This window comes from Mirounga leonina, unplaced genomic scaffold (assembly GCF_011800145.1).
Source record: "Mirounga leonina isolate KUSES-001 unplaced genomic scaffold, KU_Mleo_1.0 Mir_200, whole genome shotgun sequence".
Classification (NCBI taxonomy): domain Eukaryota; kingdom Metazoa; phylum Chordata; class Mammalia; order Carnivora; family Phocidae; genus Mirounga; species Mirounga leonina.
The window spans coordinates 25,731,034-25,747,458 of record NW_023270503.1 but is presented as its reverse complement, the minus strand read 5'-3'; the positions used below and the strand labels follow the sequence as shown (position 1 = coordinate 25,747,458).

Sequence of the window (16,425 nt, the reverse complement as noted above, 5' to 3'; positions counted from 1 at the left end):
CATGCACAGAGATGGAATTAATTAAAACTCCAAGGTTACTCCACGAAGGGTAAAAAATCATTTTTCCAACTGCAGGCATTTTCCATCAGGGAAACTCAACTATGCAGCAAATCTGATTGATCCAAAACAAGTAATAAAAAAAAAATCACATAAGTACCATGAATATGTATTTTTTTATTTTTTATTTTTTATTTTTTTAAAAGATTTTATTTATTTATTTGAGACAGAGAGAATGAGAGACAGAGAGCATGAGAGGGAGGAGGGTCAGAGGGAGAAGCAGACTCCCTGCCAAGCAGGGAGCCCGATGCGGGACTCGATCCCGGGACTCCAGGATCATGACCTGAGCCGAAGGCAGTCGCTTAACCAACTGAGCCACCCAGGCGCCCTGCACCATGAATATTTAAACTGAAAATCCTACAAATCCTACAATTAAACCTGAATGTTTAACTCTCCATATCAATGATTTTTCACTGTTACAAGCAGCACACAAGCCTGAAAGAGAAAAGGAAAGACGTAGAATAAAGATATGTAACTGTATGATGAAATCCTTTCAATATAATTTCTCTAATAAGAAACGTTAAGTACACATCCCAACGATGCAGCTTTTCCTCCTAATATGACACTCCTCTTGTCCTAGGTTTGTTTAAAACCCTAGAAACAGGGACACCTGGGTGGCTCAGTCAGTTAAGTGTCTACCTTTGGCTCGGGTCATGATCCCAGGGTCCTGGGATCAAGCCCCACATTGGGCTCCCTGCTCAGCGGGGGTCTGCTTCTCCTTCTCCCTCTGTGCTCTCTCTCTCAAGTAAATAAATAAAATCTTTAAAATAAATAAATAGGGTGGCCTGGGTGGCTCAGTTGGTTAAGTGTCTGCCTTTGGCTCAGGTCAGGATCCCAGTGTCCTGGGATCCAGCCTCGAATCGGGCTCCCTGCTCAGCAGGGTGCCTGCTTCTCCCTCTCCCTCTGCTGCTCCCCCTGCTTGTGTTCTCTCTCTGTCTCTGTCAAATAAATAAATTAAAAATAAACAAATTAATTAATTAAACAAAGCCCTAAAAACACAAACTCATAAGTCTACTTAGTCACATACTACTTGATGTAGTAAATATTAGATACCATTGGTTATTCCCACATACTCAGGAGCCAAGTCCTCTTATCTAAAATGATGACAAATCAATGAGAAGTCTACTCTTAGTTCAATTAAATAACCACAGCTGCAAAGAATGGCTTCATAAAAAAAGATGGATAGAGATTAATTAATGCAAGAGAAACTGTAAATTAAATATCTGAAAATCATCCTAAACAGAGATCAGGGAATCACCTCACCAAACATCATCGGCCCCTACTACACCCTCAAAGCAAAGAGAAAATCCTGTTAACGTGAAAACACTACAGTACTGGAAACGTGGGGGAAGGTGTACAGAAATAGTCAACTGCAGTAAATCAATAACAGTTCAAAGTAGTGCTTCATAACACAGCCAGTGGACAATAATCTGTGAGACAGTAATACTTTAAATTTTTTTTTTTTTTTAATTTGAGAGAGAGAGAATGAGAGACAGAGAGCATGAGAGGGAGGAGGGTCAGAGGGAGAAGCAGACTCCCCGCCGAGCAGGGAGCCCAGCCCGATGCAGGACTCGATCCCGGCACCCCAGGATCATGACCTGAGCCGAAGGCAGCCGCTCAACCAACTGAGCCACCTAGGCGCCCGAGACAGTAATACTTTAGATTTCACATTGTTTTCATGAGTTCACTCACCAAAACCGTTTCAAAGGAACTTGCTGTTTCTATGGAGCTATTCATCTTAGAATGTAAATCAGCTCCATGTGAGAGCCAACATGACTTCCTTAGGCTATATTTTGGCTAGTAACAGCCACAAGATTTCCAAGAACTAAGAACTAGGATCCTACACTTGGCCTCTACAACATTGTAAGACATGTACTGTTTGGTTCCTGACTGCCAAGCAATTCATAGCAACCAAGGAGCAGCTGCGAACACCTCATTTCCAGATGCCTTACAGACTAGTAGTAAAAGATACAGCCATTTTTCTTTTCTGGGCCTTAGGAATCCATAATACAAGAAGGAGAAGAGAATGTGCCCTTTCATATTATCAAAGTTAAAAACAAACTTCAAATCACAGCTTTTAATATCTCCAAAAATGATGCTGCATAAATCCAAGGCAGATAATTAGTACATCTGTTTTCAAAGCCTGAGTCAATTTTCCACTTCAAAAAAAATTTAACAAATTCTTGGATTTGGACAGTGAAATGATGCAGAAAGTAGCTCAATGTTCATAACTAATACTTCCTCCCCACCCACACAGGCCAGGAACCAAGCAACCAAGCAACGGGTCTAGAAGTGCTGGCTAAAAAAAAATGGGAGTCACACAAGGCCAAAGTTATTAACATCAGCCAGCTTTTCACCAGAGAAGAGAGTTAACCAGATGAAGGACACACACTCTAATTTAGAAATCCAGACCAATGCCAGACAGACTAAAACACAGTCTGAATACCAAAGCAGTATTAGGTAGAGCGTGAGAAGTTTGCCTCAGAGACTTGGGAGTAATAAAGGTTTAGAAGACCCTTCTAAAACAGTTTCCAAACTTGCCTGAAGATAAAACCCATCTTAGGGTATTTGTTTAAAACACACACGCATGGGGCGCCTGCGTGGCTCAGTCGTTAAGCGTCTGCCTTTGGCTCGGGTCATGATCCCAGGGTCCTGGGATCGAGCCCCGCATCGGGCTCCCTGCTCAGCGGGAAGCCTGCTTCTCCCTCTCCCACTCCCCCGCTTGTGTTCCTGCTCTCACTATCTCTCTGTCAAATAAATAAATAAATACATAAATACATAAATACATACATACATACATACATACATACATACATAAATAAGAGATCCCCTCTTTCCCTTGCTCATGCTGCCAGGCAGAGGGCCTCTGAACCAAGTGAGCAGTTACAGCCTAGGGCAAGAGTACCATAATGAAAACAGGGAGATCGAGTGAACCTCTATCTACTCAACGATGAGACCTCTTCCCCTCCCCAGCTCTGTTCCCCCACTTGGCTCCAAAACACCTGCTGCTGGGCTTGTCTTCTCTAGCAGGAGACCAGAGAAGTCCTCTCCAAGGAAAACGATCAGCTGCCAATACAACCTACAGTGATGCCTACCACTTGATGAGCCAGGGCTCCATACTCAGAGCTTGCAACTGCCTCACTCTCAAAAGTAAACAGCCAAAAATTACCAGATATTTGAAGGAAATCTCTAACAGGAAAGACAGGAATCAAAGTAAACAAAACAGAATTCCTAACAACATGTAAAAATACTTATATATAAATTCTGAGAACAAAAAGAGCTCCTGGAAATTTAAAACATCAATAGCAAATATTAAAAATACAATAGAAGAGCTGGAAGAAAAAACTCAGAATATCTGAAAACTGAATGAGAGGGGCACCTGGGTGGCTCAGTTGTTAAGCGTCTGCCTTCGGCTCAGGTCATGATCCCAAGGTCCTGGGATCGAGCCCCGCATCGGGCTCCCTGCTCCGCGGGAAGCCTGCTTCTCCCTCTCCCTCTCCCCCTGCTTGTGTTCCCTCTCTCGCGCGCTCTGTCAAATAAATAAATAAAATCTTTAAAAAAAAAAAAAAAAAACTGAATGAGAAAAAAAAAAAAGACAAAATCACGAGGAAAAAAAAATTAAGAAGACCAGTGTAGGAATTTCACCATCTGGATAATAGGGGCTCCCAGAAAGACAAAGGAGAGAACTATCAAAGAATACATTATCAAAAATATAGTACAAGAAAATTTCCCAGGACAGATCGAAATACACTTCAGACTGAAAAGGCTCACTGAATGCCAAGCATGATGAATTTTAGAATAGTCACACAAAGGTACACAGTCACATATCATTGTATTTCAGAGTACCTGGGGTAAAGACAACACCCTAAAATCTTTCAAAGAAAAAACAAATTCCACGGGTGCCTGGGTGGCTCAGTTGTTAAGCATCCGCCTTCTCTGCCTTTGGCTCAGGTCATGATCCTGGGATCAAGCCCCACATCAGGCTCCCTGCTCGGCGGGAAGCCTGCTTCTCCCTCTCCCACTCCCCCTGTTTGTGTTCCCTCTCTCACTGTGTCTCTGTCAAATAAATAAAATCTTTAAAAAAAAAAAAAAAAAAAACAAATTCCATACAAAGAATCCAGAATCAGAATAACATCAAACTTCACAATACTACTATTAAAAGTTAGAAGATCACAAAACGAGGCTTAAAATTTCCAAAGAAATGCCATCTCCAATATAACATTTTATATCTAGTCAAACTTCCAACCAGTGTGCGGGCAGAAACATGCAAGGTCCCCCAAAATGCACCCCCTCCAATGGAACCCTTTTTCTTTTCTTTTTTTTTTTTTAAAGGAGAGATGCAATTTTTTTTTTTTTTAAGATTTTATTTATTTATTTGACAGAGACACAGCGAGAGAGGGAACACAAGCAGGGGGAGCAGGAGAGGGAGAAGCAGGCTTCCCGCCGAGCAGGGAGCCCAATGCGGGGCTCGATCCCAGGACCCTGAGATCATGACCTGAGCCAAAGGCAGACGCTTAACGACTGAGCCACCCAGGCGCCCCTGGAACCCTTTTTCATAAAGCCTCCGAAAGAGGGTCCACTAAAGTATTTGTATTGAAAAGAGATTTATACTTTGTCAGAGTTTAGGGATGAATTGGCGATTGGTACTCAATAAATCAAGCAGAAGGAAGGAAAAAAAAAAGAAAAAGAATAGTGATTATTATACTTAAAGGGAAAATGTGTAAGGAAATACAGTATAATCACAGTACAGACAGTCATTATATTGGACGTCAATTTTTCTTCTTTAGGCTACGTTTACCTCTACCCTCCAGGCACCCCAGGGTTGTGGTTTAAATTCCATCAGTACAGGGCGCCTGGGTGGCTCAGCCGCTGGGCGTCTGCCTTCGGCTCGGGTCATGATCCTGGGGTCCTGGGATCGAGCCCCGCATCGGGCTCCCTGCTTGGCAGGAAGCCTGCTTCTCCCTCTCCCACTCCCCCTGCTTGTGTTCCTGCTCTCGCTAACACTCTCTCTGTCAAATAAATAAATAAAATCTTAATAAATAAATAAATAAATAAATAAATTCCATCAGTACAGAGTCATTCATTCAAGACCTAGAAGATGTAAGAAAGGTATGTGCCATTATTGCTCTTCTAGTAGCAATAAGCAGGTGTGTGGCCTCTAACAGATGACAGACATGTGGTTTTGCAAGTTTCCAATATTCTACAAATTGCCTGCTTTTAAGATACCAAAGATTATTAATAGTAGCAGTTTCTTTGAAATCCCTACAAGGTGGCATTCCTATAACCTTCCAATGATTTTGTAAGCATCTAATATCCTCTTTGAAATATCAAAAATGGTTTGTTTTTCTGATTGAACCCTGATATATAAAAACATACAAAATATTGATTTAATCAAAACTGTATTAGGAGGATAGCAGGAAGGGTTGAAGGTAGGTAGTAGTATAAGAATGCAAAATCAGAGGCACCTGCCTGGCTCAGTTGGTAGAGCATGTGACTCTTGATCTCAGGGTTAAGTTTGAGCCTCACATTGGGTGTAGAGATTACTTAAAAATAAAAAAAACTTTGGGGCACCTCGGTGGCTCAGTCAGGCATCCCACTCTTGATTTCAGCTTGGGTCATGATCTCATGGGTCGTGGGATCAAGCCCTGTGTTGAGCTCCACACTCAGTGGATAGTCTGCTTCTCCCACTCTCCCTCTGCCCTTCCCCGCAACCCCACTCAGCTTGCACATGTGTGCGCACACTTTCTCGCTATATATAAAATAAATAATCTTTTTAAAAAATCTTCAAAAAAATGCAAAATCATCTTCCATAGTAGAAATTCAACAGATAATATCTAAGACTGGAAAAAACAATAAATCACAGTATAAGCATACTGTATAAGCATAGTATAAGCATACTATGTAAAAATATGGAAATAATATGCATCAGAAAAAAAACCACTGAAGTATTAAAAGTGACTGAGGACAATTAAGGAAAGATGGAGCAGCTGTTCTTTTAATTGTAAGTCTTTTATACTACTGAATGTTTAAATTATGGATTCTTACCATGAAAATGAAAAAATCCAAACATTTAGGGGCACCTGAGTGGCTCAGTCGTTAAGCGTCTGCCTTCAGCTCAGGTCATGATCCCAGGGTCCTGAGACTGAGCCCCGCATCGGGCTCCCTGCTCCACGGGAAGCCTGCTTCTCCCTCTCCCGCTCCCCCTGCTTGTGTTCCTTCTCTTGCTGTGTCTCTGTCTGTCAAATAAATAAATAAAATCTTAAAAAAAAAAAAAAATCCAGGGCGCCTGGGTGGCTCAGTTGGTTAAGCGACTGCCTTCGGCTTGGGTCATGATCCTGGAGTTCCGGGATCGAGTCCCGCATCAGGCTCCCCGCTTGGTGGGGAGTCTGCTTCTCCCTCTGACCCTCCTCCCTCTCATGCTCTCTGTCTCTCATTCTTTCTCTCTCAAATAAATAAATAAAATCTTTAAAAAAAAAAAAAATCCAAACATTTAATTACTAAAAACCAAAAAATCGTAACACTAAGCAAAACCAAACTTCAGACTGACCAAAATTTCAAAACATAAGGTCTGTAATGGATCTGTTACCAGTGTAATTAAGAACAGCAGAAAATCCCAAACCAACCAAAATAATTAAAAGGCCATTATGCTTAATTCTAGAACCTGCGTCTCGGATTCAACTCTAATGAAAGCAGGCTGCCTAATGTGACCTCAATCTCTGCCACAGCCTGGTTGTCACCTAACAACGTTCACCACCACAGAGTTTACTCTACCACATGTCAGATATGTGAGGAACTTCCAGGCTACTATAAGAAATCATGACCAAGGGGCACCTGGGTGGCTCAGTCGTTAAGCATCTGCCTTCAGCTCAGGTCATGGTCCCAGGGTCCTGGGATCGAGCCCCGCGTCAGGCTTCCTGCTCTGCAGGAGGCCTGCTTCTCCCTCTCCCACTCCCCCTGCTTGTGTTCCCTCTCTCGCTGTGTCTCTCTCTGTCAAATAAATAAATAAAAATCTTAAAAAAAGAAAAAAGAAATCACGACCAAAATTAATTTCAAAGGTAGGCACAAAAACAGAAGGACAGATCTTAAAATCAATTACCTTAGCTCCTTTTTTAGGTTTTGTTTTTGATTTAACACAACTAACTGAAAAACAAAAACAACCAACATCTGTGGTCAAAATATCTCTAGAAGTTCTAAGAAACTGTTTTAAAGAAACTGTTAATTAGATTAAAAGGCTGCTTACAAGGGAGGCTGAAACCTAGTCACTGATGACAAAAAACGGCTCTTCTCACTGTAGGGAAGCCGTGTCTCATGTGACCAGGCCTCAGCTTCCATGTGCCAGCCTTCATTCCATACACCCCTGACAGACAAGTGGAAAAGCGTATACAGAGAACAGTCAGAAGGCAAATCCAGTGATGACAGTCTCCATTAGAAAAGGCCTGAAAGAAAACTTAAGCAGATGCTCTATAAAATGTTGATCCAGACTTCACATGGAGAGAAGTGTCACGCCTCATTTCAAAGATAATATATTAAGTCCCAACTCACCACAGATAATCTAATAACAAAGCTGTCACTTTCATTGTTGAGGAGTCTCTTCTCCCGCTCTAATGCCCTTAAGCCATCAGATACACAGACGCTTCTTGCTGAAATGCTAGAAAAATTTGCACATTTTCATTCCTTGCTCACTAGTGTTGGGCTGCTAAACCAAGATTCTACTTTAAGTTATGAAAACAGGACAAGCTGATCCAATTACACAGGAAAGGTACTAAATCAAACAGGACCATCTGGGCTTTGAGCAAGAGTACTGTGATTTCTGAACAAAAGTCAATACACTTGCAGATAAAAATGCTTTCATATATTCAGAGTTATAATGACCCCTTGGGCTACTGATTCATTTGTACATCCAACAAGCGTTATGCATCATGTTAAGACATACGGCCTAGATGATGGGTACGACAGAATATTATATTCACCAGTTCATAATGAGAACATCTGTGCTCTCTAGCCCTATGAGGCTTACAAAAAACAGTCAATATTCTCAAGAAGTAAACAGGTTTTCTATTCCTAAATAGCAGGTGTGGGAAACTAACCATCTCATCATCCCCCATAATCTGACAAGATTGGGTGCTTGCTGGACCTAAAAGAAATCAAGACTAAAAGAACAGCCTTTATCCAAAAAAGTTTTTTTTTTCTCCATTTTTTTTAAATTAACATATAATGTATTGTTTCAGGGGTAGAGGTCTGTGATTCATCAGTCTTACACAATTCACAGCGCTCACCATAGCACATGCTCTCCCCAATGTCCATCACCCAGCCACCCCAAAAAAGTTCTTACAGAAAACATGTTCTATGTACAGGTATCAGATTTCTTTACAATACTGATGATTTCAGCATCAACACTAGTAAATCAGTATCTGTGAAAAAAACTGACAAAGAAAAAATCTTGGGCGCCTGGGTGGCTCAGTTGGTTGGGCGACTGCCTTCAGCTCAGGTCATGATCCCGGAGTCCCGGGATCGAGTCCCACGTCGGGCTCCCTGCTCAGCGAGGAGCCTGCTTCTCCCTCTGACCCTCCCCCACTCATGTACTCTCTCTCTCTCTCATTCTCACTCTCTCAAATAAATAAATAAATATTTAAAAAAAGAAAAAAAGAAAAAAAAATCTTTCCTACAGACCATAAGAGATTCTTAATCTCAGGAAACAAACTGAGGGTTGCTGGAGGGGAGGGGAGTGGGGGGATGGAGTGGCTGGGTAATGGACATTGGGGAGGGTATGTTGTGGTGAGTGCTGTGTATTAAGACTGATGAACCACAGGCCTGTACCCCTGAAACCAATAATACATTATATGTTAATTTTTAAAAAAATCTCTCCTGTAAAGACTGGTCTCAAAATTCACTGTTATTTATGTGGTTTTTTTGGAGACCTCACATCCCTGAAGCCTTACCTCCTACCTCTCTGCTTCTCACTCCCCAAGCTCAGACACACTGGAACTTACTTCCTTCAATTCTTCAAAACAGCCATGTTCTTTCCCTCCTCAGGACCTCCACCTATGCCCTTCTCTCCATCTGCAATACTCTTTGGTCTGCCCCTCATCCTTTAGGTTTCAGCCTTAAACGTCAATTCCTTAAGGACATTCCCTCTTTGCACTGTTTCTCCATCAACCTGGTTAGGCTTCCCATTAGCTGTTTCCACAGGATTTACAGCAGCAGTAATTAATTATTGTTTAACGGATGTCTTCCCCACCAGACCATACAGCTGCATGAGTGCAAGGGCTGAGTCAGTTCTGTTCACTCATGAAGCACATGAGTGCTTCACACGGTAGGAGCTCAAAAGTTCTTGGCAAATAAATGAGTAACAGGGCTAAAAACACATCAGCTTTGGCAATTCTACTTATAATTTACCCTACAGATACAGTCACTCATGCTAAGAGCCAAATATATATGGTTATTCACTGGGGCATAATTGGTAATAGCGTAAGACTGAAAATATTTAAAATGTCTACCAGTATAGGGCAGGTGCCAAAATCTCCTTACTGCTTATATGGAATGACTGCCAAAGTAAGTTTTTTAAAAATGCAGATAGTACTGGGGCGCCTGGGTGGCTCAGTCGTTCAGCGTCTGCCTTCGGCTCAGGTCATGATCCCGGGGTCCTAGGATCGAGCCCCACATCGGGCTCCCTGCTCGGCGGGAAGCCTGCCTCTCCCTCTCTCGCTCCCCCTGCTTGTGTTCCTGCTCTTTCTGTGTGTCTCTCTGTCAAATAAATAAAATCTTAAAAAAAAAAAAATGCAGACAGTACTAACAGCGTGCTACATTTGTTTATAAGAAAAAGCAAGATACACACACACACGCTTTATATATGTATGTCATCTCTGGAAAGGATCTTAAGAAACTGAACACATCAGCTGTCCCTGGGAAGCTAAACTGGACTGATGAATACACAAGCAGAAAAGACAGACTATTCAGTGTACATTCTTCTTTAATTTTCAAATTTTGAACCATGTGAATGTATTATCTACTTAAAAAATAAAATTTGCCAGGGGCACCTGGCTGCTCAGTTGGAAGGGTGTACAACTCTTGATCTCAGGGTTGTGAGTTCGAGCCCACGTTGGGTGTAGAGATTACTAAAAATAAAATTAAGCTTCTTAAACAATAAATAAATAAATAAAATTTGCTAAAGACAGTCCTATCCTTATTTCTAAGACAGTGATGGAGGTTAAACGACTTTGTGATCCTGACTGTTAGCTGAGCACTGGGAGGCAGAAGTGGACGGAAGGAAAACTCACTTATCCACAAATCTCAGATAGCCTGTCCCATACTAGATTATACCACTTTAGAAGAAAATTCCCACCTTTTTTTGCAACTAACTGTCCCAATTTGGACATATGGAGAATGTTTTCATAGTCAGAAAGGATTATTGGGAGGGGCACCTGGGGGGGCTCAGCCGTTAAGCGTCTGCCTTCGGCTCGGGTCATGATCCCAGGGTCCTGGGATGGAGCCCTGCATCCGGCTCCAGCCCTGCATTGGGCTCCCTGCTCAGTGGGAAGGCTACTTCCTCTCCCACTCCCCCTGCTTGTGTTCCTTCTCTCACTGTGTCTCTGTCAAATAAATAAGTAAAATCTTAAAAAAAAAAAAAAAGAAGGGATTATTGGGAGAAAAAAGGGATTACTGAATTCAGCATTTTTATATGCTTAGAAAGTAGGTCAACGAATTTGTACTGAATATAAATACTGACTAAAAACAAATTATTTTCACCAAAGAGCCTCAAAATCTAAATGGAGCTTAATCTGAATCCACAAAGTTCAAAAAACTAAAAATTTTTTTGAAAACCAATTATAAGAAAGGTGACACGGAAATCAATATGCATTCCTTAGATATACAGATTTGCCAAACTTCAAGACATTCTTCAGTAAAGAAATATCTGAGACAAGATTAAACACAACTCCAAATAATCCTGTTTGTTACCACAATCAAAGCCCTGGATCAGAGTCAAAACCTCTGAATCTGAACCTGTTAAGTTTCCCAAACCTGCATCTGGGGAACAGAATACTGTGGGCTAACGATGGCAGGAAGAAGCTGTATCCAGGGCCACCAGACAGACGATCTGTTTTGGGGTTATCTCCAATGTTACAAGGGCCACTGCCACTGACTGCAAGAAATGATCTTCATAATCCATCCCAAGACCTACTGGAGATAAAGTTATCTTCAACTAATCATCCCCTAAAAAACAAAAGGACATTTACTAAGTAGAACCAAGTACTTAGTATAGCCATTCTAAATTCTTATAACTTTGCCATGTTATATGGCAAGTTAGAAGCCAATTCCTGGCTCTCAAATTTGATAACTTACTTGCCTCCAAATGCTCTTTCTGCATGTTAAGCCAAAATCTTAAGAGATCTAAGACTGACACAGACACTAGCAAATTAATCACCTGTTTTCCCTACTAGCATTGTTTTCTCCATTTTTTTTTAAAGTAGGCTCCACGCCCAGTGCAGACCCCAATGCAAGGCTCAAACTCACAACCCTGAGATCAAGAGTTGGACACTCAACTGACTGAGCCACCCAGGCACCCCTCTCCATAAGTTCTATTCAGCATTTTAAAATACCACTCTCTACAGGGCACCTGGACGGCTCAGCCAGTTAAGTGTTCGACTCTTGATTTTGGCTCAGGTCATGATCTCAAGGTTGTGAGATCGAGCGCCCCCCCCCCCCCCCCCCCGCCATCGGGCTCGGCGCTCAGTGTGGAGCCTGTTTAAGATTCTCTCTCCCTCTGCCCCTCCCCACTCGTGCACTCTAAAAATAAAAAATAAAACAAAATACCCCTCTATAATAATACCAAGAAGTGCTCGTGAGTTTAGCCTGTGGCTCCCTAGGCTAAAAGGCTTGGGAGTGAGAGTGGAACAAAAAAATGTGGGAAATTCTTTCTCTCTCTTTCCCTCAATGCCCTGGACTTTGAAAGCTAGGCAGAGGCAATGATTCTGCATTTAATCAGCAGATGAATAAGAAACAGGTTTGAATTTAGAAAAAGCATAAAGGAGTGCAAGAACATTCAGAAAAGAGTACTGCCTCTATTTCCTTGCAGAGCAGCTCTCAGGATCGGCCAATGAACCTCATTTTGACATGGAACACCCCATTTACTCTAATCCGGGGCATATCCCTCAAGAGACAGTCCGTCAACCGGAACTCTGCCAACTTCTGCTCGGGAGTTGTGTGGGGAACAGTAGCAACAAGAGACTACTTTGAGAAGGAGATCAACAATCACACTCGAGAAGAAAAGAAGTTATTTGGCAAAGGGAAGCATGTTGCCAAAATGTTAGTCACAGCTTAAGGTCCCAGTTTGTGTCTCTGCAACTATTCTTTGCTCTGACAGAATCCATTCTCTGGCCCAGAAAACCCGGCTCAGCTTCTGTCACCCTCCCCATCTGAAGCAGTAAAGAATCCTTTCACTTTGGGGATATCAAACTGTGACACAGACAACAGGTCCACCAGAGACTAAAAGGGAGGGGAAAATGTGTAATTTGCCATTTTCCACCTAGGACTGGCTCAAATAAAGCATTGGAAAAACGTGACAGCAGAGGAAAAATGGAAAACTGTATGTTACAGCAGGCTATACGAAAAGCCTGCTCAGACCTATTTCCAAACCCTCTGAAAAACCAAAAAGAGATCCTGTGGTTGAAATAACAGCAAAATATTAAGCAGGTTTTTACGCCCAAATAGGTGTATGGTATATACTTTATAGCCTGAAGCTCCTCCTGCTCTTACTAGGGCTAGGAGCAAGACTAGGGTTTGTTGAAACAGCCTGAACCAGCGGCCCATGATTTTCAGAATCACTTCAGAGCAACAGAAAAACAGACTCAAGTACACTACGTTACGCTCCCAAAGAGGTCAAAAAAGAACATCTGACAAATTTCTCCACAGGAACAGGACTTCACTCTTCCCTTCTTAAAAGCCATTAATAAAACCTGAAAATTCCACTGTTCTCACCACCTTCCACCTTCCCCTGCGTTTCACCTTTGTGCTGCCATCACATAACTAATCAGCACCAACTGAAGTAAACACTACTCTGCTATCAAGTATGAGGCAGAATTGGAAACTGCCCCCTCCTAAGCAAATCCACGTCAGACCTCAGAAATGCCAAAACTTTCAGGAACACTTCTTCTAAGCTAAATTAAGTAAGTTCACCTATGGGAAAAGTGTTTCGAATATTATGCCCAAAGAGAAAGTTGGAATAGTCAAGATTTCAATATATTAACAACAAAGCAGCTAAAACTGTCCACAAGCACACTGCTTCCCCACCACCTGGCAATGAGGCCAATGTGCCTGGGCCAAAGCAAAAGACTCAACTATCTAGAATACTATTTTTCAGTGAATTCTCAGAGTTCATGAGGAAAGTCAGTGTTCATCAAAAGTAAAATAAAAGTGCATTCTCTCACATTCTTCATCAATCAACTTCATTCAGCCCCAGCTCTGACTTCCCTATCTCCATCTGGATGGTAGTCAATACAATGTAACACAATAATATGAAATTTGGGGCTACTAAAAGTTGGCTTTGAGAAAAGTTAAAAAAACTCGACATGTATCAAATCAAAATCAACTATTCCCTGGCAGGATATATGCAGCAAGGCTGAGAAGAAACTGAGAAACACACGTCTTCTAAATATCAATACCTCAATCATGTTCTCAGAGATCGCTTCTTTGCAACCACTTTAAAGATCCCCTTTAGTTAACACAATCTTTTAGAGGCAGAGGAACCAAACCTGTCTTTCAAAGGGAGAAAAAAAAAAAAAAGACACTTTAATGACTTGCCTCAAAGTTACTTAGTAAATCCACAGGTATGCTAGAACAGTCCTTATTCCCTGAGGTTCTCTTTTGGTTTGTAAGAGGAGAAAAAAGTCAGTGAAAACACTCAGTAAGTCATCGAGAAAACAGTAAGGCAAAAATAACACCATGAAAAAGGAGGTGGATCCTGGGGGGGCGGGGGGGGGCAGTCCAAAGCAGTAACAGATTATTCAAATCCCTTTAAAAATATAAGTTCCAGTACACACCAGCTTCTTCCAGCTCCTCACCCGAGTGTTCTAAGAATGTTCTTTCTTTTTTTTTAAGACTTTTATTTGAGAGAGAGAGAATGGGAGAGAGAGAGCATGAGAGGGGGGAGGGTCAGAGGGAGAAGCAGATTCCCTGCTGAGCAGGGAGCCCGATGCGGGGCTCGATCCCGGGACCCCAGGATCATGACCTGAGCCGAAGGCAGTCGCTTAACCAATGAGCCACCCAGGTGTCCAAGAATTTTCTTTATCAGTAACGCAACACCACACAATGCCCACGTCTAAGACCTTTAAGATTTCCATCTTCCCTCACGTCACACCACTCCAATCTGAACCCTCAACTCTAGGTTGCTCCCATGAGCAACTCAATTCTGATTCCCTCAAGTGTAAGCAATTTCCCGAATCATCCTCTGAGCCATTGGTTTTCACTCAACTCAATCCCCAAAACGTCAACAGTGGCCTCCTCACTCAGAGCATCCTGTTAATTACCTGTTCACAACAGGTCCCTCCCTCCCTATTTCCCTTTTTGCGCACGGTTACTCGTCCCTTACTTGTCCCTCACTCCGAGTTACCGTCTTACTCACCTTACCCAACCCTTCAGGATCCCTTATTTCCTGTCTCTCAATAACCTTCTTTTCCATTTTCAGTCAGTGCTCGCCCTACACCAATTCCCGACCACTCCTCCCCAGTTAGATTCCCCACGCCCCACTCCAAGCTCTTCAGACACAGCCCCCAGTTCCATTCCGCCCCCCTCAGACCCCGCCCCCAGGACCCCTCTCTCCCTCAGGCCCCTCCCCCCATATCCCCTCTCTCTTCAAGCCCCGCCCCAATTCCCCCCTCCCCCGGCTCCCCCACTCAGGTCCGCAGATCATCTCAGCGACGTACCCAGCCTCTTCTGCCTCTTTCCGACCTGGCCGCAGCAGCCCCGGGAGCGAATTCTCCCCCACCTCCGCTCTGGCTTCGTCCCGTCCTGCTCGCTCCCCGGCAAGCTCCCTCTCTCGCCGCCGCCGCCCCTTTTGCCAACCCGGAAATGGATCTGCTCCCACCGTCCCCAGCGTCCGCGAACAAAATGGAGGCGGGGGAAAGAGGAGGAGGGAGCAGGGAGCGGAGAGAACTATACGCATGCGCTCCTGGAAAGCCCGCCCTCTGCCGGCGCACGTAAAGGCGGAAACCGTAGGGTAACCGCCATCTTGGGAAGGTCGCGAGACTTCCGCTTTTCTTCTAAAAGGAGGGTTTGCGACTTTGACTGCAATTGGAGTCGTCCGCGAAGACTTAAGTAGATAGCGAAGCCTAGAGATTCTGATTTAATTGGTCTGGGGTATGGCCTAGGCATCGAGGTTTTTAAAATTGCGCAGGTGTAGCTAAAGTGTTGCCGAGGCGGAGAATGATTGAGCTGGAGTCTTGAATATACCTTTTCCATCTTCATTTTACCGCGCGCGCGCACACACCCACCCTCTAAATGTCCTTACCCGAGTCAACGAAGGACATGCCTCAGTCAACCTTGCAAGGCCCAGTAGTCAAGCTCCTGTTGTCATAGCAACAGAGAGGCAGGCCCTTGCTAACATGTCATTCTTAACGTCATCTTAGCCCCCTGACCCTAACACCCGTCTCTTTCGCGGGCCGGGGGGTTCCCTAGTTCCCAAGGCTGGAGGATGGTGCTACGGATTCCTCCAGCTGCCTGGGTTCGGGAGAGGAATCCTGTAACCTCCCTGGTGGGGGTGCTATTGACTCCTTCCCAGCTGAGTGAGGATCTCTCCCTAGTCCACTCACAAGAGCTCTTTTCCACTATAGCTAACCCCATTGCCTTATATCATCAAAATGCTCTTTGCGTCTCTCTTTCACCCTTCCTTGAGTTGAATCCAAAGTAAGGGGACAGGATTGGGATTTAGTTCTCACTACTCACTAGCTGTGTGCCCTTGGGCTTCAGCTACCCTATCTGTAAAATGGGGCTAATAGTGCCTGTCTCGACTGTTTCATAGGGTTGTTGGAGGGCTCAAATCAAATAACGAATGGGAATACGTGATAAACCATAACTTGTTTAATTTTTGTTTTCCTTCTGCCATGAATAGTGCTGGGCAGCACCCACTAGTCAGTGTCACACTGTTCATTGAGAACTTGCTGCGGGCTAGGCACTGGGCTAGGCACCATCAGATGGTTACAGAGGTGACTAAGAGCCTCCCTTCTCAGGGCATTCACTGTGTGGTGGGCAGACTGACATGTAAACAGCTAGCTGGGATACAAGTCACCATGTAATTAGGGCCATGGGGACATATGTGCTGTGAGAGGTCAGACAAGCAGTGATTAACTCCTGCTGAAGAATGGGAGAAGGTTTCGT

At 43.4% G+C, this 16,425-nt stretch overlaps 1 protein-coding gene across 2 annotated transcripts in view; it reads right to left on the bottom strand.

The window, feature by feature from the left end:
- The window catches only part of WIPF2 (WAS/WASL interacting protein family member 2), a 47,930-nt gene extending 32,743 nt beyond the window's left edge, over positions 1 to 15,187 (bottom strand). For both annotated transcript variants that reach the window (XM_035027058.1, XM_035027057.1), the window contains exon 1: positions 14,976 to 15,187. The gene's annotated coding sequence lies outside the window, so the exon portion shown is untranslated. The remainder of the gene's footprint in view (positions 1 to 14,975) is intronic.
- Between the last annotated feature and the right edge of the window lie 1,238 nt (positions 15,188 to 16,425).